A 22,034-nucleotide genomic window follows, 5' to 3' on the forward strand; every position below is an offset into this window, starting at 1 on the left:
CAGCCTCTAGTAGTTGTGCAGCCTTGAGCGGAATAGTTCCAGATTCCATTACCTGCAAAATCCGGTTCTAATGTGGGGGTGTGATTCAGTGATTCAGTTCTCTCTCTCTTCTGCTCCCTCTGTCTCTTTCTCTGTCCCTATCTCTCTGTCTCTGTCTGTCTCTGTCTCTTTGTCTCTGTTTCTGTCTCTGCCTCTCTCTCTCACACACACACACACGCACACACACACACACACACACACACACACACACACACATGCACCATTTTCACTGAATGTATGGATGCATTGGGAGATATAGAAAAGAACACTATAAAATCCAACTGACTCTTCCTTGTTCGTTTTTCAAGACAGGGTTTCTCTGTGTAGCCCTGGCTGTCCTTGCACTCTGTCAACCAGACTGGCCTTGAGCTCAGAGATCCACCTCTCTCTGTCTCATGAGTCCTGAGATTGAAGGTGTGTTCTCCAGCCTTTTTATGTCTTTAATCTTGTGCTGGTCTACTTTGATGGGTGAACTGAGGGCATCTTAGTCCTCACTCTAGCACATACATTGTGCAGAAACCTGGCAAGCACGTAACTCTTAGTTTACATTGTAAAATTAGTGGATTCAGACAGAACTGATACTGTCACTCTGAGGTCCTAGCCTCAGAACATCTCTGTCCTTTGTCCTCAGTTGAGAACATCTTTGTCCTCAGTTTACTTATTTTGAGATTCTTGTGCAGCATCAATTCTATCCCATTTCTATTTCATCCGTGTGTCTTTTCTCTTTCATAACTTGTGATGAAACCCTGTCGAGGTAGGAGCACTCACTTGTCAGCGTTCCTACTCCCAGAGGAGATGCCCTTAGCTTGAATGATGAAGCAAATGTGTGGATTTGCTTGAATTCTGCACCAATGTTAAAAAATGTTACTTAAGGAGGATGGGGAGATGGATCACCAGATAAAAAGACTTGCTTCCCAGCCTGGAGACCTGAGCTCAATCTGTAGAACCCACACATGGAAGGCAGGAGTGAATGTTGCAAGTTGTTCTCTGACCTCCACACTAGGGCGGGCACACAAACACATATATGTGCAACAATCAATAAATGCAAAAATTTTTAAATGTTAATTTTTGTTATTGTAGAGGAAATAACATTCTATGCCAGGAAACTTAGACACTAATATAATCAATGTGCTATGAAAGTTTAAAAAAAAAATCAGACCCTCACGAGAGAATTTTTAATTTTTTTTTTATTTAACAAGATAAAAAGAAAGAGAAGAAATGGTATAGCTTCTAAGCAGCATTCCTTCACGGTACTGGAGTTTACTAAATAATTCTGCTCTCTCCTTTGCCAGGGATGCAGAGGTTGGAAGGGTGATGACCTGTGTGCTTTAGTGCCCCTCATGCATGCAACTCCGTATTGGAGTTAGTAAAACTCAAGTCAAGGGTCAATGGATATCACTGATGTCTGACAAAGGAAATACTAACAGTTACATTTTTTCTATGGTGAGATAAACTTTAAAATGTATACTGATTATTTTGTTACTCTTCTGTAAAGATTAAAGGGTGACATGGTTTTTAAAAATTCCCCAAAGGTATGATAATATTTTGGAGAAAGGGACGAAGCACACTATGAAGAAGCTGAGAAACTAAGGGAGAGACTTCCTATAACCTCGAGTGCCTGTGAGGTACCAGAGGATCGCTACGTCCTCACATCTTCTGACCTCTTGAGCAAGTTTCAATGTATTTATTTTTGCTAACATAGAGTAAATACTTACCCATGCCCAGTGCGTCCTAAAGTCAGACAGACTTCAGTGCACTTTGTTTATAACTCGATTGTTGTTTGGATGAGGAACACAGTGGCTGGGAGAAGGGGGTTTAGCATCCCAGAACTGACATAGAGTAAAGTGAAGGAGATCTGGAATTAGAAGGCACTCTCTCTTCCTTTCTTCAGTAGAGCTGTAGAAGGAAGGCTTCAGAGGGAGGTATCACGCAGTTGATTTCACGATCAGGAAACCGAGCTCCCAGAGGTTAAGTGATACTCAGGATTTTTTTCAAGCGGCTATTAGAGCATTAAATTCATCAAATCTTTTCATTTTTAGCTGCAATGCTCTCTCCATCATCTGGGCCTCATTTTTTTTTCCAAACTAAACATTCTTAGCCATCAACATTAGGTTTTGGGTTCCTGGTTGATGCTGGCACTTGTTCTCAGCACTTACATTGTCTTTGATGTCCGCTAGACTCTTAGGCCAGTGAACCTTCCGCAGTTCTGCAGATGCAACCAGCTTCGGAGGTCAAGACAGGTTGGTGCCAGGTGAGAGGCTTAGGGACCCACCGGTTCTAGAAGTGCCAGGCAGCCGATGTGTGAGAAGGTTCCAGCTGTTGTCCCCTTTCAATGTCACCCCTGTCACTTATAGTTAGAAATGGAGGCGAGAAGGTGCTAGCAGCAATCCAGCAGCTATGTTTTCTTAGGCGAATCGTTTGTGCCAATCAGAGAGCGTGGGCACAGCGCATGTGCTAAGCCTCGGAGAGTGCTTGCTCTCGCGTCTTCACTTTCAACACCAGCTTCTTGGTTTTTAGCAAAGGCTTCGAAGTGTTGCTCAGGTTTCACCCTTTCAACATCTGAATGTCATTCCTTTGGCCAACGGATTCTTTTTCTCCCTTTTTTCACTGGGTGACGACAGGAGAAACTGCTAGTTTTTTTTTTTTTTCTCCTTGAAGTTGATTTAATGGTCCACTTGTAAGAAGCCACATAACAACCACTCTGTTCTGTAGATTTGGAATTTATTTGGTTCACCTTCTCAGATGCCTTATTGAAATTGTCTTCAGAATGTGTCTAAAATTGCGTGCTCTACCAATGGCATCAGACCTGGAATTTCCATCCAGGTATTTATTTAATTGTCTCTTCTAATTCTTTCTCCTGACACTCAACTTGAAGTTTACTTTTGCCATTTTGTTGGAACCCTACTCCACTCCTGCCCCAAACATTTAACTCCCTTCAGCTCAATCCAAGACCAACCCAGAAGTTCCCAGTTTGGCTCTAAATCAGTGCCAGACTGTATGATATGTTAGTAATGGCTTATACTTCAGGAGAGAAATTTTCCTGAGTGCCTTCAGAGATGCAGAGAGAGAAGTGGCAGAGAGGTCATGATCAGGCACTAGTAATTGTTTCTGCAAATAGGTGGGAAAGATGTGGAGGAGAGATGAGAAATCAGTTGTGAGAGTACAAAATAAACATTTGAAGTGTGGTAGATAGTCTCGGTCTTTCTAGATTTCAGCTGAAGTCCGCACATTTGAACTCCATCCCAAAAAAGCACGAAGCAGTCGGTGTCATTCAATAGGAGGGGCAGTCCACTGGCAAGGGATGTTTCTTGGGGCCTTTCTCCAGAGTCCTGACTGACTTTGCAAAGGAGTGCATCTCTATTCCTGAAAAAGTCCAAGCTCCATCTATTAAATGTGTGGAGGACATATTAAGAAGATATAGACCGTGGGCAAGATTTTACATTTCTTCCTGCCAGATTCTATGCTGTATAATCTAGCATTTTAAGTTTAATTTGTTGGAGACGAGGTCTTATATAGCCAAAGTTAGACTCAAACTAGTCATGTAGCTGAGGATGACTTTGAACTCTCAATCCTCCCGAGTTCTCTTCTGTCTGCCTGGATTATAAATGTGCAGCATTAGACCATCATGCTCGGTTTTACACAGTGCCAGGGATTGAACCCACAGATTTGTGAATGTTAGGCAAGCCATTCTATCAACTGAAATACATCCCCAACTTCACAGCATAGCATTTCATGATGAATTTGAGTGTCTCATCTCTCCTCTGTATGCCAGTTTTTTCCTTTGTAAAGTCAATGATATAGAATATATATGCCTTTGTGGATTTTGTTCTATTTTACTATAACCATAGTAAAATAATTTACAATAGCATTACGCAGAGGTTTTGGAACCATAAGTAGACAGCATCTTAGAAGTAATCTTGTCTGCTTTCCTGGCTCGGTTAGCCTTTGCTTAAAAATAATGTTATTTCTCAAAATTCTGTGGGTTGGCTCAACAGTATCTCTTTTGCTTTCCTTGGCCTTGGTCACGTCATTTCTTTCAGCTGGAGGGGCAGCAGGCTGGAAAGACCCAGGATGGCCTCACTCACAGCTTCAGAAGCGCATGTTGGCTCTTGGTTGGGGGCCCTTGTTCTTTTCCATATGCCCTTTCATCTTCAAATAGGTTGGGCCAGCTTCCTTATACAGCAGACTCAGTGTCGCATCCAGAGAGGAGGAAACAGCAAGGCTTCTTTAGACCTAGTATCAGAATTCACCAAAGTTATCTCTGATGCAGTCTATTGGGCAAAGCCAATTATGAAGTTGCCTACGTACAGAAGAATAGGAAGTGGACTCTGGATCTGGGTGGAAGACTGGGGCCATTTGAGAAGAAAACTGTGGCAGAAATCTTTATAGGGAATCTCACATCCTTGCTAGATGGTTAAACTGACCTCACAGTGAGAGCTCAGCTATCTGAGCTCTGGGTCCACGCTAGCTATAACACACTGTTCCAGGGGGCCTGGAACATTAGTACATACCAATTGTCATTAATACATTTCATCATTAATAAAGATGAAAATCATTATTAATCAAGTATAATATTTACCATACTTTGTATCCTGGGAATTGCTGGGCATTTCCGTCAAAGATGAATAATGAGAGACTACCCTTTCCTTCAAGTACTCTATGATCTGTATTCAATGAAGCATTCAAAGCAGGCCAAATAAGCAAGTTGAACAGGGCTCCACCTTACCATTGTATTTCATATAAGAATATGTGACTTAGGTGGAAACGAAGCCCCCTTTTACCTTGCATTCAATAGGTATCATTATTTATCTTTTCCAGAACAAATGAGGTTCTTTCCCACTTTCTACACTGTCCATGGTAAGTTTAATACATGAAGGAAGACAATGTCTAAATTATCGTAAATCCCTCTGCGTTCTGTTTCAGCACAGAGGCCCCTGGGAGGCCCCATGGATCTGCAGTGTTGTACTTACTGGATTACTGCTTTTGTCCTTTAATGGGGTGCACCTCAGGGTCGAGTTTTATTATATGCATCTTAAAAATGTAGAGCTGAAGTTTCAGAGAGGGAGGTTGAGAGGTGGCCTGAGTCAGGGTGGGACATTAACCCCACGACCTCTGAAACTGATGGCTTCTCAGGCACTACTGCCTTACAGAGGGGAGGCCATTTGGCACCGGGAGGGAGGCAAGATGACTCCCTGGTGTTTCGTTTTAAGCTTTGAAAGGTTAAACTTAGGCTTGCCTTTGCCCTCTAACCCACTAAGGTCACTCCACAGCAGAGACCACCTTTAGGATCCTCTACCTCCTCTTCTGTGACCTTAGCTCTTACCATCAGGTACTGATGTTCATTGGTTGTCATGAACGAGTTCTCCAGTCAGCTGCCAACCAGTGGCACTTCAGTGTGAATGTTTGTTAGTGGATAAGCCTTTTTTATTTTTTTTCAAGAAAAAGCAATGCTTTAACCATAAGGATTTTCCTGACCGCTCTGAGCTGACATTTAATGTCTTTTGTACTTTGTATCTGTTTGGAGTCTGTGATTTTTTTACAGTACAGTTTTTAAAAGGGCAACGATCAATAAAAACTCTGCTGATGTTATTTATTTGCTGGTGGACAAAAACCAAAACAAACCCAAAACTGATTCCCAGAAGTGGTACATTGCTATGCTACACAATTAGTAGCAGAGCCGGAATTCAAATTGCAATCAACTGGTCTTTAGATAACCAAGTTTGGCCCCTGTCATTCATTCGCATTCTGAGAAATCTGTCTACCCAAAGGTTTTCACTACAGAAACCCCTACAGCTACTTTAAAATGAAGAGGCAATTTTTGATAGGCTGAGGATGGCTGAGGAACTGTAAGGAAACACTGGGTCATTGCTCCATTGGCTGTTTGGGATGCGACACGTGGAAGTGACCCTGAGAAAACACTGCTTGGACAGATACTTAGAGACTTAGGTTTGCACTTCCAGAAGAAAGTGTGCAGTGTGCTATTGGCTACTCTTCCTGTTCCCCCTTTTAAAAGAAACACTGAGAATTGGTTAATCTCTGAGCACACCTGAAGCTGGTTTAGAACTAGAACTTAGAAAGACATGATCTTGATGCAGCAATCAGAGTGAGCCTAGACCTAGAGGCATGAAAGGTGGTGACACGATTTTTCAGGAACATCAAATAGGCCACCCTGGCTAAGGATGACTTATGTTGGCAAGGTTTAATAAAATAGGGATAATAGTTATTTTCTTGACATGAAAAAAAATGCTCATCAGGATCAAGAAAAGAATGTTCCTTCATAAGTAACTATTGCTTAGGAGTTCCAGAAAATAGCATTGACTTTTAATATCTCTTGGGCTTGGAGTATTTTACAACAGTGAATTAGAGCAGCTCTGGTTACTGCATATAAATGTCAGAGTGCTTATGATAGCATTCCCAAGACCGGTAAAAGACCGAGCCAGGTGAAACCCCAGCACAAACGAGGAAGACAGGTCATGAACAGTTCAACCCTACCTGGAGAGCTATTGGCAACTAATGGCTGCTGAGAGAATAAGAGTCAGTCTTTATCATAGATACAGCCTGTGGAAAGGTACCTATGATCTAGTAAATGGCCCTAAATCCATTATATACTGCATAAATAGACTCAATAGGTTTAGAAACAAACAAACAAACAAACAAACAAACATGAAATTGGGAAGGGAATAATGTATGTGTATTTGGGGAGTTGAGGGGAGAGAATGGGGACAAACTTGATCCAAAAACATTATATCATATGTGATTCTCAAACAAAAACAAAAAAGTTTTTTGCTTGCTTGCTTGTTTGTTTGTTTGCTTGTTTGTTTTTAACCAAAAGAAGCAAGTGATTAGTGGCAGAATCTCAAGCATCAGTAGTGATGTAGTAGAGGAATCAGTTTTGGACAAGAGCTTTCTGGGTAGCCTTCAAGTCTTTGCCATCTGTCTACTGTGTTCTCAGGGAAATGTTGTTGAGAGCAGTCACTGTACAGTACCCTTTCACTCCTACTTCTTCTTGATTGGTTAGGTAAGACAGCTTCCTGATTGGTTAGGAAAGACAGCTTCCTGATTGGTTAGGAAAGACAGCTTCCTGATTGGTTGGGAAAGACAGCTTCCTGATTGGTTGGGAAAGAAAGCTTCCTGATTGGTTAGGAAGGACAGCTATGAGAAAGGAGCTGGCCCATGAGGCAGCCACATTTGCAGGTCTACCACTCTTAGCTAGGAAGCCTTGCTCAGGGAGTTACCATCGCCTGAAACATGTCTTTCTTTACGAAAGTAGGCATAATGATATCTACCCTGTCTGCCTCACAACATTCTCTTAGGGAACAAGCAAAAGGATCGGTGCGAATGTGTTTTATGTGGAAAAAAAATGTTACAGATAGGGGGAGTAGTTCTTGCCCAAACCCCTCAGTCCCACAGATCTTCAGTCTGCAGTGAGCTCATGGACTATATTCGCCCTATAAAACCAACGCGGTTTTTCTTGGGCACCCAAAACCCAAATTGCAGAACCCCATATACCCTTGCGTCTGCAGATTGGAGCATGACAGCCAGCTTGGAATTGCGTTAGCAGAGCAGGTACTGTGAACAAGCCTGGGGCTGTGGAATTTTTTAAAAGGGACCCAACACCAACATCTCTGAAATAAATTGATTTGGTTGAAACTTTTCCAAAGAAATTACCTTAATTCTGAGACTAAATATGTGGCGTTCCAGCCCAAATGGACTTTCTTGGCCAACCCTCTAAGAAATAAACATCGTACTTTAACACGGAAAGGGAGGTAGAACTTGTAGTTTCAGCTCACTGATGTCACTCTTTGCTTTTTGAGCCAAAGAACAAGAAAATCCAACACTTCCTCCAAGGATGAAGGCATGGGATGGGAACGTTACAAATATGTTTGTGGTTTCTATATATTTTCTCTTAAAGGGAAAAAAAATACCCCAGGAATTGAAGAGAATCCATTTTTCAGAATCTTGACAGACACATGTGCTCTTCTTCTTGGAGAGCATCCCACCTGGGATTCTTGGCTGTCTCCTCACAAAAAGCTGTCTTTTTTTTTCTTATCCCTGATTTAAAAATAAGAGGATTACAGAGGGTCTAAGCCATGGAATAACTTGTGCTAAAGCAGATTTCAAAAGTCGGGCCCTGGATAAGATCTTGGAATCTGGGTACATTTGAGAGTTGTGATGAAAGGAGAATTGCATTTTATTGATGCAGAAGTGGGAAAACCAAAATCTAGAGCATGCTAACATGCCCCGGAGCAACAGGCTTCCATGAACGCGGTTCTGTTAGAACGCAGCTCCTTTTGGCACCGGTGCCTTCTTTATTGTATTTGCGAATAAAGTCCTCCTTGATAACAAAGATATATTCCTCGGAACATGCTGTAGTCCTGAGGTCTCGTACTGCTTGGCAGTGAGCGTGCTCATAATTAAATGATTGGGGAGGAACACCTCGTGTCATTCAGTGAAGTGGCTTACTGACAACTTCAAATGGCATCAAATGGAGTCAAGTATTCCAAGGCCTTCTCCTGGGAAAGCAAATAAAAGGGTTGGTTTTCAAATGTGCTGGTAGATTGCTATTTTGATCTATCTCTTGGAAATTTCTGCTATGCATGCAAAATACTTGGGTAGATTCAATTTGAGTCCATCAACCTGAGCGAGATGTTTAATCGCTGCCAGAGGTTCTTCACATCCACAGGGAAGACTGGAGCTTCCTCTCAGTATGCACAGCCTCCCATCCCCTTACACTTAGTGAGTATTGAATTAGCATGGACCAGTTGAGTGAAGATGGTTACATTATATGGTGGTGGTGGAGAGGGTATGGTATGGATGCGGAGGAGGGACAATCAATCTTCCTGGAGTGCAGAGAGGAACAAGGTCAAAGAAAGCTAAAGAAAGTTTCAAAGCTGATATTTGATCTGAATCTTAAAGCAAACCACATTGTGCTGAAAAAAAAAGAGAGAGAGAGAGATCATCCATTTTTCTACTTCACTTTCTGGTTGTGTAGTTCTAGTATAGCAAAGGGAGATACTAGTCTGAACTTAAAGTGCTCATGTTTCCTTGAGTTAACAGGTGACCCTTGAGGACAGTAAGATTCTGGGGTACTTCCTTTTGTGTCATAGGAACTGCTGTCTCTGCCTCTGGGCTGACATTCAAGCTCTGCCCTCTGGCTGGTGCTCCACCCTCAGGAGCTGCCTCACCTGATTTCCTACACTGCCCTCTCTTGGGACAAGCTGTTGTCCTTGGCCTCCCTCCACCCCCAGGGTATGCAATTACTCAGAAACTCCCAGCTGTTCCCCAGCCCCACACTGAGTTCCCAAACAAAACCTGTGAAAACAGCTGTGGTGGCAGCTCTGGCCACTGCTGGCAACAGCAGGGCGCGCAGTGCACCGGCAGGCAGGCTCTTGAGGCCCAGCTGCTCCAGATGTGAGTGGAGCCGGGACAGACACTGTCTTTGGGGTGTATCCAGGAAAGATCTCCCTGGAAACTCTGAGGTCCCATGTTGTTCTTTTTGACTCCATCCAAACCAAACGGAGCCAAATATCTTCTGTCCCTTTCTAAAGGGATTTAGCTTCATGCCTTTGCAATCCTGGGGCAGGAGAAAGGCTCTTCAGGTATAAGAAGTCTCACATAGGTGTGGTCAGTATACCCATCATACTTTTGTATGGGAAGCATGGTGTCATCGTGAGACCTTCCTGTCTTCCTAGCCTCTTACCCCTGGTCCAATCATCTTTGCATTTGAGCTCGACTGTGATCTCTGTCTGCAAGCCTATCACCCCTGTGCTTCCCTGCTTCTGTACCTCTTGCCCTTTCTCCCTTTCTTTGTTGTTCCCACCCTCAGAAGCATCCTATTCCTGGTGTGTCTTTCTAAGGTGAATATGCCTGGTAATGAAATTCCCTTACTCAAAATGTGAGTCCAGCTTGCTTCCCTTAGAATGCCCTGATATCTTCTCCTTGCCTTAAGACCATCTCCTCGGGACCTGGGGCTAAGGCTACTGGGGCAACTTAAGCTCTTGCCTCTGTACTCCAAATGCAGAGGTGTGCCTTGAGAGGGGCTACCCCACTGTGACCTATTCCCCACCTCACCTGGATCCTGGGTTTTTGAGGTAGGTAGTTGTTAGCAGAGCCAGCCTCTAAGGGGGGTTTCTCTATCACCCCTTACTTTCTTTGGTTTCCTTCTTGGTAGAGGAGTTGCTGATGGCATGACTGTGGCCTCCACACATGACACTTAGACTAAAGCATTTTGCGATAAAAATAATTTTGTTGTTTGGCTTTGTGGTTGGAGAAGTATTTTGTCATTAATTTTCTTAAACCATTGGAAATTGGGACTTTTCTGCTTTTTTTAAACTTAATTTAAGTTTTTAATATTTTTAAAAGTTTCATATGTGAGTACTATATTTACATCATTCCTGCCCTCACTTTCTCCTTCCAACTCCTCCTATGTCCCCCCTTAAATCTATGACCTTTTCTATAATTTTCATTGTTATACATACACATATGTAACAACACACACATAAATAACACTAATGCACACACATATACGTAACAATGACACACATGTATATGGAACAACAATGCATACATATGTGCAACAATAACACACTTATACACATATATGTAACAATAACATACACATACCCCTTTATAAAACCCACCAAGTCTTTTTCGTATTGGTCATATGTACATGTGTTTAGCGTTGACCACTTGGAATTGAATAATCTGTCAGGGAGCTTTGCCCTGGAGAGGGTTCTTCATCTAGGTGGAGAACCTTGTTAAATTTCTCCCACCCATGTCTTCATGCCAGCTGGTATTGTCACCATACAGATCCTGTGTAGCTAACCATCTTGTTGAGATTATGTGTAGAGCTTCCCTGTCATGTCTAGGAGACACTGTATGCTACCTGGCTCTCTCGGGCTATAATCACTTTACCATCTTTATGTTTCACGACTGTCACTGATGGCTGCCATGTCTAGACCACACTTACTGTTTTCTATACATGCTGCTTCCCCACCTGGTTGCATTCTGCCCTCGCTGCTTCCTCTGCTCCCAGCCGACATAACTCTGCTTATTGTTCCAGATGCGTGGGGAGCACTTCCTGCCCACCCTACTTCTTGTGACAGCTTCAGGGCAAGGTGAGACCCTCTCTTTTGTCTCTTCTTCACTCTCTCTGCTCCTGTGTTCCCTGCTCCCCCAACCCACAGTGTGATTTTCCTAGTGGTTTTTGAATCTTCTTCCTGGTGCCAACTGTAAGTTATTAGGCAGAAAAGACTATGCTTTTTAAATCTTTGTTATCTCATAACACCATAGGTCCTCCCCACTCAGCATCTTGCACTTAAAATCACTTCGGTTGTATAGAAGTGAAAATTAAAATAATAAGTGAGAGTGGACACCTTGATGAGGTGCCAGTGTATGAAGAATTGAGGATGACCCCTGCTGCGGGCCCTACCATCTCTGCCAGCTCCTCCTTCTGTTCATGTACAGCATGATAATAAAGCATGAAGTCCAGTCTTGGGAACTAGACTAACAAGGTTTGAACCCAGGTTCTGCCACTTGCTGCTGGCTGTGTGATTATGGTTATGGCCCTCCACTTTTGTGCCCCAGTTTCCTCCTTGAGAAATAGATAATATCCCACATAATTTGGGATGTGTGAAGAGTACATAAGATCATATTTGTAAAGGTCAAGGGTCACTTTAAACAAGAACAGTCTTCAGTCCTATGGCTCACTTTCCTGTATCTGATCTTTCTGTACAACTGCTCTTAGCCTTTGTGTACTGAGCTATCAGCCTAGAATCTGGAGAGTAGATTATTCCTAATGCGTGCCTCCAACTGTGAGCAAAAGGCAGCTTGGCTCTTTGTGTGAGGTAATGATGAGGCAGGTACGTCCATGATCAAGGAGTTGTGTGTACTGATAAGCCAGGGTAGGAATGTGCAGGGCCATGACAGGCTTGTTACAGTTTCAAAGACCTGAGATTCTACTAGGATTATAGCTTAGAGGAATGAATTACTTATGGAACATAAACCATGAATTACATACAAAGAATAGCAATTTCTTAAGGGATTTCTAGTATTATAAGTCAGTGTTCAGAATTGTTTTGTGACCTTTTCTCGGGAGCTGTGAGCAAATGTCTCTTCACTGTAGAGAGGGTACCAGTGACAGATCAAAGAAATGTTTCCATTCAAGTGTAGTTTAATGAACAAGTAAGAGTGTTTATTTGGGTTGCTTATAAGAAAATGGATGAGGGGCTACTTACTGAGTATTGGTGCCTCAGAGTTATGAAAAGTCCACCCCAGCATTGATGACTACTCATGAAAGCTGCATTCTGGGAGTTCCCGACACAGACTGTAAGCAACTTGACCACCCAGAGCCTTTTCTCATCAGCAACTGTTACTTCTAGAGTGGCACTGGTGCCCTGTTTTATGGAATTTCAACAGCTTCCTGAGACTTATCAGTTTCGTTTGCTTCCTGAGCTCTGTGAATTTACTCTACTTTCTGAATGCTAACTAGCTTCGATCTCCCTTGGGGTGTAGCTATTCCCATTTGGAGGAAATTGTAACACCACAGGAAGTCAGAAGAATGCTGTAGCTTTAGGGCTAGACAATCATAGAGATTATATACTGTATGAAGATAGGAGGGAGATAGGGTGAGGAAAATTACAGGGAGTTGAAGAGAGGAAGTGGTGGATAGATATGGTCAAAGTATGTTGTACAAATATATGAAAATTTCAAACAATAAATAAAATATTATTTTTTTCTCATTTATTTTAGTTATTTGAGATCATACAAATGCATTTTGATCATATTCACCTACTTCCCCCATCTCCTCCAAGATACTCCCTACCCACCCAACTTTGTGTAATTGTTTTAATCTATTAAGTCCAATTTAGTTTCTCACATATTCTTGGATATGTACCCTTCTATTTGAGTATGGTCTACCTACTAAGGGCCATAACCTTAAACAAAATTCCTTTTCCCAGAAACTAGCAATTGCCAATAGTTCTTCAGCAAGGGTGAGTCTTCATGATCATAACCCTTCTCTGTACTGGAACTTCACCTAGCTTGGCCTTACACAGGTCTTACCTATGCTGTCACAATACCGTGTGTTTGTACTCTCAAGCTGTGCCAGGTAAACACAGTTTCTTTGTAGTCATCCACCAATTTTCTCATACACTCTTTCTGCCCCACTTCTGAAATGATTCCAGAGTCTTGGGGGGAGGAAATATGATGTAGATGGACATTTAGAGCTGAGCATTCGGCGATTCTTTATTCTTTACTCCTTAAACAGTTGTATAGTGGGTTTCTCTGTTTTAATTGCTTTCTACTGGGAAAGGAAGGTTCTCTGATGAGGGTAGAAAGATGTACTAATCTATGGGTATAACAGTAAGTCACCAGGAGTTGGTTTAATACTATGTTCCATTAGAAGAATAATATTAACAGGTTCCTCTAGGGCCTATTACATGTTTAGTCACAGGTCCTTGATTCTATAATGGTATTATCTGTGTCTTTTATTTTGTGGAATGAGCCTTAAATCCAATCAGAAAATGATCATTTACTTCCATGATGCTTGTGCCATGATTGTATGAGCAGACATGTTTTTTCCAGGTTGGTCATTATTGTAGCTCTCCAGGTTCATAGCCAGGTAAGCTTGGCACTACTTTTCTTCTTTAGTAGTATGCACAGCTCTTTCCAACACTATGAAAACTAGCCAATAAGGATACCAACTTGACTTCTCCATGCTCAATGTGGTACCTTCATAAATACAGTCTTACCATACATTTCTTGAGTGCTCCCAGGAGGGAGGCTGACAGTTGTAGTTAGAAGACTCTGGGTAGGTTGCCCTCCTCTTAGAACCTCTGATCCCTCATCTACAATGTGAGAAGTGATGGTGTCATCTTGACAGCCAATGTAGCCATTAAAAAGGAAGTGAACACATAATGTGCCTGGCATAGTTCAGTTCCTTTAGTAAGCTAGATCATCCCAAGGGAGCCTTTTCATTCTCCCGTCACTTGCTTCTTGCTCAGAATCATTTTAGACCTCTCCCCCTGCTGAATCCTTTTCATTTATTTACTTATTTATTTTCACAGGAATGGGTATCAAATGCAGGTCCTCATGCATGTTAGTCAAAGCTCTATTACCGAGCTACACCCCAGCACTTTGGCATGAGCTTTGACTCAGTGCTACTTGAACTGTGGTTTGTGGTCTGCACTCCTTCCACAGGGCAGGTGTAGAAATGAAGTAAGTGTTCCTATGACTCTGCCCCAGATGCATAATAAGCATGTGGTGAGTACAGGGCTTCTGTGGCCTGTTATAAGCAGTGGGGAGGGAAGAAGATGGCCAAATATTTTCCAAAATACCCAAAATCAGTGACAAGATTGTGTCGGTAGGTTTGCTATACAATTTATTTGACTCATGTGGCTATTTGAATATACCCGTACAAACTTGAAAATGCCTTTACAAACTTCTTCCAAGAAGCAGCTGTATCCTACATTTTGGGGGAGTATTTTCCCTATGTGTTTGCTCTCTTACTTTCCACAATGAATTTGTATGATAGTTTATTTTTTAGTGTGTATGTCTGTCTATGTACATTTGTATATTCCATCTGCATTTTCCTTCTTACCTATGTATCTTCTAAGTAGATGCTTTCTAAGTAGATGCTTGAAACTGTCAATGAAACCAAGTCCTCTAGGGATGATGTTTGTTTTATATATAGACACTAATGGTAAACTTTAATTTATAAATTATGTAAAGTAAGAGATTAACTGTAATAACTGATTATAAGAAAGAATACTTGTAAATGAAAGCTACAAAGGCACATGAGGTGTTTATTCTAGACTTTTCCATTAATATATCCTATCTGTAGTTGATCATGTATAACTGAAACCCTGAACAGTAAAGATGGGTGTGTGCATTGGGACTACTACATAAACACACACATTACCCATGCATTTATGTGTTATATAGAATTTGCAAAGAGAATGCCAATTTTCTGTGTGTCTATGCCCTGCTTTTTGATCCTGTTTATTGTATACAAACTTCTCAAAGGCATGAGGCTCAGTTGCTATGTTGTGACTTAGGTCAGGCTTTCCAACTCGCCCAGAGATGTTACCCTCATTACAACCTGATTCCTTGTGTTCTTCCTTGGAGATAGTGAGTTGCTAACCATGGTGAAAGGCAACATAGAGATCTACCAAGATATTGCCATTACTATGAGTCAGAAGAGCAGGTTTTTTTGTTTCATTTTTATAATGTCCTCTGTTTAAATGGTAAAATATACATTAAGGAAGAAAAGTAATCTTAACTATTTTCTGAGGTTTCCAGAGCACATCTCCGCTTCTATCTCTCTACTTTTATCCCAAGACAGAAAATAAAATCTTAAAATTCAAATAAAAATGTGATCAGGTGGGAGTGGTCTCTGAGAAACAAGGGCCAAGCAAGAGAAGACACTTTTGGATTTTTTAATTGACATTGATTCTATCTGCTCACTATGTCTATGGGTTCTGAAAAAATCCCTTCAAATTCAGTTATTTAAACAATCTAATATATTTTGACAATATGAATTATGTATTTATTAAAAGATCTGCAGCCTAAAAAGTAGATATGTGAGGGACTTAATTAATCATAGAAATGGTGGACAAGATGGGCTCCATACATTGGTGGTCTGTGTGTCAATACAACGCTAAGCTTCACAACTTACACTTAGGACAAATAAAGGAACTATGGTGCCTAGGGGTTAAGTTATGACAGACCAAAGGCTCGACCACTCACTAAACAGTAAATCAGCCATTCGAACCTAAGCCATTTTGGTTTCAAAGTCTATATTCCCATGATTCCAGTTTACCTCATTGTCTACCTAGTATGCAGACAGGCAATTTACACAATGTTCACATGCGATATACTTGTTGATTAAATAGTGGAAGAGTTCATTTAGGGTTAGGTTCTATTTGTTCTTTTATTATTTACAGTTTTTAATAATTTTTTATCTTTTTCATATAGTCTATTTTGACCGTATTTTTTCCCCTGCCCCAAGTCTTCCCAGTTCTTTCTGATTTGTTCTTAATCCAGTGTCAGAAGACCAAGCATTCACAACAGAATATAAGGGATTGAGAGAACTGGTCCAGGAAAAAAATGAAAAAGAATGAATTCAAGGCGGGACAAGCAAAACAAAGATGTAGAGGAAGAGTGAATGAAATGACTGGGGCTGTTAAACACAGAGAGGAAAAGATTGAAAGCTGCCCTGTAAATGGCCCTTCAGGTTTATGAAGCAAGGAGAGAGTAGCAGGAGGAGGATACGTAGTTAGAGGACCAAGGGGCAGTTTGAGTAATCACTGTAGTGGGCAGGAGCTCACCACACTAATGGCTGTGCGTCTTATGGAATGGCTGACTATGGGGTTTTGGATGGTTACCAATGCTGACTGCTGAGAAATGCAGGGAAGGGAAGCACTGTGAGACTCAGTTTGCGATGCCTCGTGCTTTTGCCTGCCCTGTACATATATCATCCAGTGTCTTACCAGTCTGTTCTTCCCAGCAACAGTCTTGTCCATCACAACAACTGGAAATACCATTATCTGAACAGAACTGCGTTTCTGCAGAGTCCCCAAGTCTCAGTGGATAATCTGACATCATAGAACATGATGGATCATCTCAGACCATATGCCCTGAAAGACATACATACCATAGGTAAGCCAAAGATTATGTCACATGGGCTCTGGTCTCTCCATTGAAACCACTGTCCGCCAATAGTTTGGGCTCCAAATGAAAGCACAGAGGCAGGAGAAAGCCAGCACTTGATGCTCTATACTGGGAGCATGGGGTTACCTCACTTGTCAGCAATGGCCAGGCCTGAGTTGGCAGGCAGACCCCCCTCTCTGTATGCTGTTCTTACTCAGCCCTTCCTGTTTAGTTTTATGCACCAACCCCCATTTCTTTTGCAATCAAGCAGATATTGAATTTCTTCATTTTAAGTAGCGTGACCAGTTAAAGGAGGCTCATCTTTTTAATTAAAAGTCTTACACAGACAAGATACAAAAAAGTTCAGCTAGACAGTATCTACCTGGGGAACAGCACAAACCACTGGAATATAAAAAGGCTTCAAATTTAACAGAATCATTACCGAAACCCACCACTGTCCTTGATGATCAGGGTATACTACACATTAGAGTCATTTTCTATTCTCAGAAATAAAGATGATTATGTCATACAGGAGGTTGCAAATTGACTTTCAAAGGCTGTGACTGCATAGCGTTTCTGATGAGTTTTTTTCAAAAGCTATCTATTGGAGGACATATAAGCAACTGACTAGTCCGGACAAATGGTTTTGGCTCAGGGATTGTGCCTGCTGATATGAAGTCACCTTTCAAAACATCCTGTAAGAATTATGGAGCCTCTGATTGGAACACTTTTTTCTCCTTCCACATTTTCCAAAGGGTAATGAACTCAGATCACTGGCTCAAAGACCACCTTGACTCAGTCTCTTACCATGGCATTTGTGAAACCCAACATTTGTTTCAAAGGGCATCCCAGAACCACGCAAATCCCTTTGAGAAGTTAGGATGCCAACAGGGCACAAGGCTCCCCACTATCTGCAGTGGAGAAGGACTCCAGGGGCAGTGTGTCTGGAGCTGGAAGCCAGCTGTGACTCCAACTTTCCCCTCTGGACTATGCACACCACCCTCCAAAGGAACCCAAAACTTCCTAAGGCAGACATGCAGGTGATCCTAGGGCTGCTACAGGGCAATGGTTGCCATGGACACATATTTCAACATTCAAGGACGCCCAGGTAAATGGTGATATGGTAATAGTTTCCAGAGAGGTAGAGAGAGCTGCTGGCTCAATGATTGTCCCCATCAGGTTGGTGGATAATGAACAGTCCCTTTCTTTCACTTAAATAGCTTCCTCCTGTTGGTTGACTCCCCGCTCCCTTTTCTAGAAGTGTTTTACCTTTTGTATTATATAAAGCTAAAGTTTACTGGTTTTGTTAGAGAAGAGGTTTGTTGCTCCTAATTTACTGTTTGTGCATTTGCTTCGGGACGATTTTATTGTACAAATCTATCATTATAAACTGAACGTTAAAACTCCAAAGACTTAAGTGGAATTTTAAATATTTCCTATAATTATTTCACAATAGCATATGGATTAACAAATAGCCCAGAGTAGAGGACGCTAGCAGAGATGTTTACAGGGGGGGAATAGTACAAGTGAAATATGGCTTGGCCAGGTTTAATACACATAGAATATACTTTAATACTTTCATATGGTCTGAATAATATCCCCATATTGATTTTTTCCTTGTTTCTACCAACTCCACAGCAAATGTACGACAATGGCTCCTTGATTTATTGCGAGTGTAGCAATGGGTTTATAACGGCATGAATCATGCCGATTGCTCAATTCACCACATGCCTTAATAAAAGTTTCACTTTAATAAAACTGAGCTAAGGCAAATATGCCCAGAGGCTGGTCTGACATTCCTTATACATTACCCTGCCTCAGGAAATTATTGCTATATATTTTACAGCAGCTACAGTAGGCTAGGGGATCAGGATTAAAATGTACTAACTACCGTGATATTTAACAGAACTCCTGTGTTCCCAGTTAACCCTCACAGGTACAAAATGGACACCTATTAAGAGACAGCACGGGGTAAAGCCAAGCTGAATTGGAAGCCAGGCAGTTGGGGATCAGAGTTGACCCTTGTCACTCCACATAACATCCTTTAAGCTCTCTCGATTCTCTCCCAGTGATAGTGTCAACATCATAGGAGAGAAAAAGAAGTATCAGATGCCGGGCAAGCATCAGATGGTGGCATTCGCAGAGACAGGGCTGAGAGGAACAAAGCGGCTCTTTAGCAAGATTAAGAATCGTGTTTGTTAGCAATAACAGGCTTGCATGAAGAACAGGTATGATTCCCTTTAGAGAAGTCTAGGGATTTAGTCATGAAAGCTTAATCCTAGAAACCCCCAACTGCCTTTCATTGGAACTAGTAAGAGTTGGAAAGGCACCATGTCAGTGTAATTTTGAGAAACAAAACAAAGCAAAAACATCACCCAGGGTATGAGAAGGTAGGCCATGAGCAGGGAGTCCATTCCTGTGACATATTACCTGTTGGCTACTGCTCTGGAAGAAATTATGATTAAATGATACTGTTCAGCGGGGACTGGTGCAGTGTTTATTAGTCCCTAAGACCAAACAAGCCTCTGTGAATTTTCTAACCAATGGGAACAACTTAAGCATTACTGCAAGAGTGTTGCCTACTCTTAGAAGGTGGCTTGATCCTGTGGTAAGTCGGGTACCTATGTGACCAGAGACGAGCTGCAAAATCTCTCCGGACCTCTGCTTAGTCTGTGAAATTTATTGAAGTGGAAAATGTAAGATGCCTGGGCCTATAATAGACATTTTGAAATGAGTTGTCTACTTTAAAAAATTCTCTAGCATCTTCACGAGTGGACTGCCTCCACCCTCCCCCTTCCCATCTCTCCTAGTCCTGCTGCAGCTTTCGGGCTCTCATTTTCCTTAGAAAACGGCCCAATAGGAAAGGACTTAATCTGCTCAGCATCCATGCTGGTTTCATGGGCTTCCTCTCTGCTCCTGCACTATCTTTGTCATAATTCAACTCTCACTGAAACATCTTCTCCACAACTCAGAATATATTTTCCCATCTCCAGCTAGATCCTTGACAGAGTTTTGTTTTCCCCAGTTCTGATCCCTTTGTGTTAAACATGGGTGTCCAATACCTAGAAACGATAGTTAATACTGAGCAAATGACTGCATGGGGAAATGGTCACTAAATAAATGAATCCGTGATGTGGGAGCCAGGTTAAATCTCCAAGACTACTTCCACAAAGGCGAACTTGAACACGCTTTATAAACAAGGAAAAACTAGGGAGATACTCATGAGCCAAAGCTTAACCAACTTAAATCTATTGCTTCCATGACTGACAGCTATGGGCCATTTATGTTGTACTGGACACTATGCTCATCTTCAACCTGCCCCATGTTCACAGCTCAGCGACATAAACACCATTGTTCTCCACATATTCCCACGTAATACCTTGATCTCAGAGATGAAATAACCTTCCCAAATCTATGTCTAACCATGGCTGTGCTAGCGTTTGAACCCAAGTTCTTCTGATTCTAGAATCTGTTTTCTAGTTTTCTGCCAAGCCCTGATGAGTACTCAGACTGCTGACATCCACAAAGCAGAAACACTTCCACCAAACTTACCGTGGACAGTCCAGTTGAGTCTGACTTCCCCTGGTCCATGCTCTGAGGTTTGCTGCATTTTTCTCCTATTTGCCCAACAGGAGCAGTTGTAATAAAACCCACCATCCTCAAGCAGGAATGGAGCTGTCAAGAGAAATGAAATATCCAGGGGCAGCTTCAGTTTTACCATTCATTAATGGGTTTATCCTAACATTGTCTAACGATGACATTTACAAAAATCCCAAACTTGAAAATAAATAAGTTGGCTGACATACAGACGTTTTACATATGAGTTTAATAAAATAGATTTTTTTCCTGTTTGAAATCTTTGGTAATCTCTGAAATATATCAACTGCAACCCAGGAACATTGTATCCCAAGTCGTGATTCATGAAATGAAACGGAAATGTATTATGTAATTCAATTGGGAGAGTCCAGCCCAGAGCTCATTAAGGCCGTTGCTGGTGATGTGGACTTCACTCGCAGGCTCTGTGGTTTGGGCATGCTTTTCTCAGTCCTTACCTCCCCCTCCTCTGAGGACATTTAAACAGAATATCGTCACCCTTTTCAAAACAGCATTCTTGAGAATTTGCCCACAGACGAGGATAATTCATGGGTAATGTTAAGAGAAACGGTGAGTCTTTTCTCTCTCCTCCCCCTTTACCATTAACCTAAATCTTGGGGTAGGCACAGATTCAACCCTTCTGGTATCCACACCACACCATTCCAGGTACCATCTGCATACCAGGTAGTTGAATACCCTGTGCCATCCTAGGAGAATGGACAAACCCGCCCACCCCACCCCCTGCGGGGGGAGGTGAGAATGAAGAAACCTATCCAACAGCATAAGGCTCTAAAGCAAGAGATACAGGTAGCTCGGAAGCTGCTCCAGCTTTTCCCAATCTCTTTTCATTCTCATTCTTTTTCTTTTTCATCCAGTCCAATACAGACGTACTTATAGCCACAGCAGAGTTTTTCTTCCCTATGCTGACTTCCATGAGAACTAAGCAAGTAGGGGGGAAGCATCATGTAAAACACTTTTCTGTTAGATCTGTCTCTGTCTTTCCCCATGAATCTCCGTCTCTTTCTCTCTATGTTTCTCTCTCTCTTTATGCTTCTCTCTCTCTCTCTCTCTCTCTCTCTCTCTCTCTCTCTTTCTCCCTCCCTCCCTCTCTCTCTCTCTCTCTTTGTTTTGTTTGTCTCTGTGTCTCTGTCTGTCTTTTCTATCTCTGTATGTGTGTGAGTATTTACTTTTCCATGTGTGTTTAAAAATACACACACACACACACATACACACACACACACACACACACACACACACACACACACACACTTTTTTAACCAGCATTTGGCAACTTTGTGTTTGGGGTTGATGAGAGTTGTTGTGCATAAGGTCTGACAGCCCTTTGTGGTATTTTGCACTCTTAAGGTCTCAAAGTGATGCATAATTGTCCACTTAAATGTATTTAAATAAATCTTTTTAATTGGCAAGAATTTATTATACTTATCATAATATTTTGAAATATGTGGACTCTGTGGAGCTTAATCAGACTAAATAGCATATGCCTTACCTAACATAATTAATTATTGTGAGACAACTTAAAATCTACTGCATTCAGTGATATTCAAATCCTAATACAAAGTGTTAACTATAGCCACTGTATTGAGCAACAGAGAACTCGAGCAGGCCGTCTTTCCCATTGAAATTTCATCTCTTTGGATAAGTATGTGCCCGAACTCCCTTCCCCACACCTCTATTATGGTTTGGTTCTTAAGTATTTCCCAGATTCCTATGTGCTAATGTAAAGGTCAAAG

At 41.7% G+C, this 22,034-nt stretch overlaps 1 protein-coding gene and 1 long non-coding RNA gene across 2 annotated transcripts in view; one reads left to right on the forward strand and one right to left on the reverse strand.

Annotated features, from left to right (window-relative positions):
• Positions 1 to 22,034, forward strand: part of LOC134479337 (uncharacterized) — a 271,992-nt gene that overhangs the window by 225,248 nt on the left and 24,710 nt on the right. The gene's annotated exons all lie outside the window — the stretch shown is intronic.
• Positions 1,233 to 20,602, reverse strand: LOC120103510 (uncharacterized). The gene is made up of 4 exons (XR_015622918.1): positions 20,242 to 20,602; positions 16,530 to 16,676; positions 7,708 to 8,552; positions 1,233 to 4,272 (listed from the first exon to the last, which is right to left on the reverse strand). It is a non-coding gene; the product is annotated as an uncharacterized LOC120103510 (long non-coding RNA).

The sequence above is a fragment of the Rattus norvegicus genome, chromosome 6 (genome assembly GCF_021556685.1).
Source record: "Rattus norvegicus strain SHRSP/BbbUtx chromosome 6, alternate assembly SHRSP_T2T, whole genome shotgun sequence".
Lineage (NCBI taxonomy): Eukaryota > Metazoa > Chordata > Mammalia > Rodentia > Muridae > Rattus > Rattus norvegicus.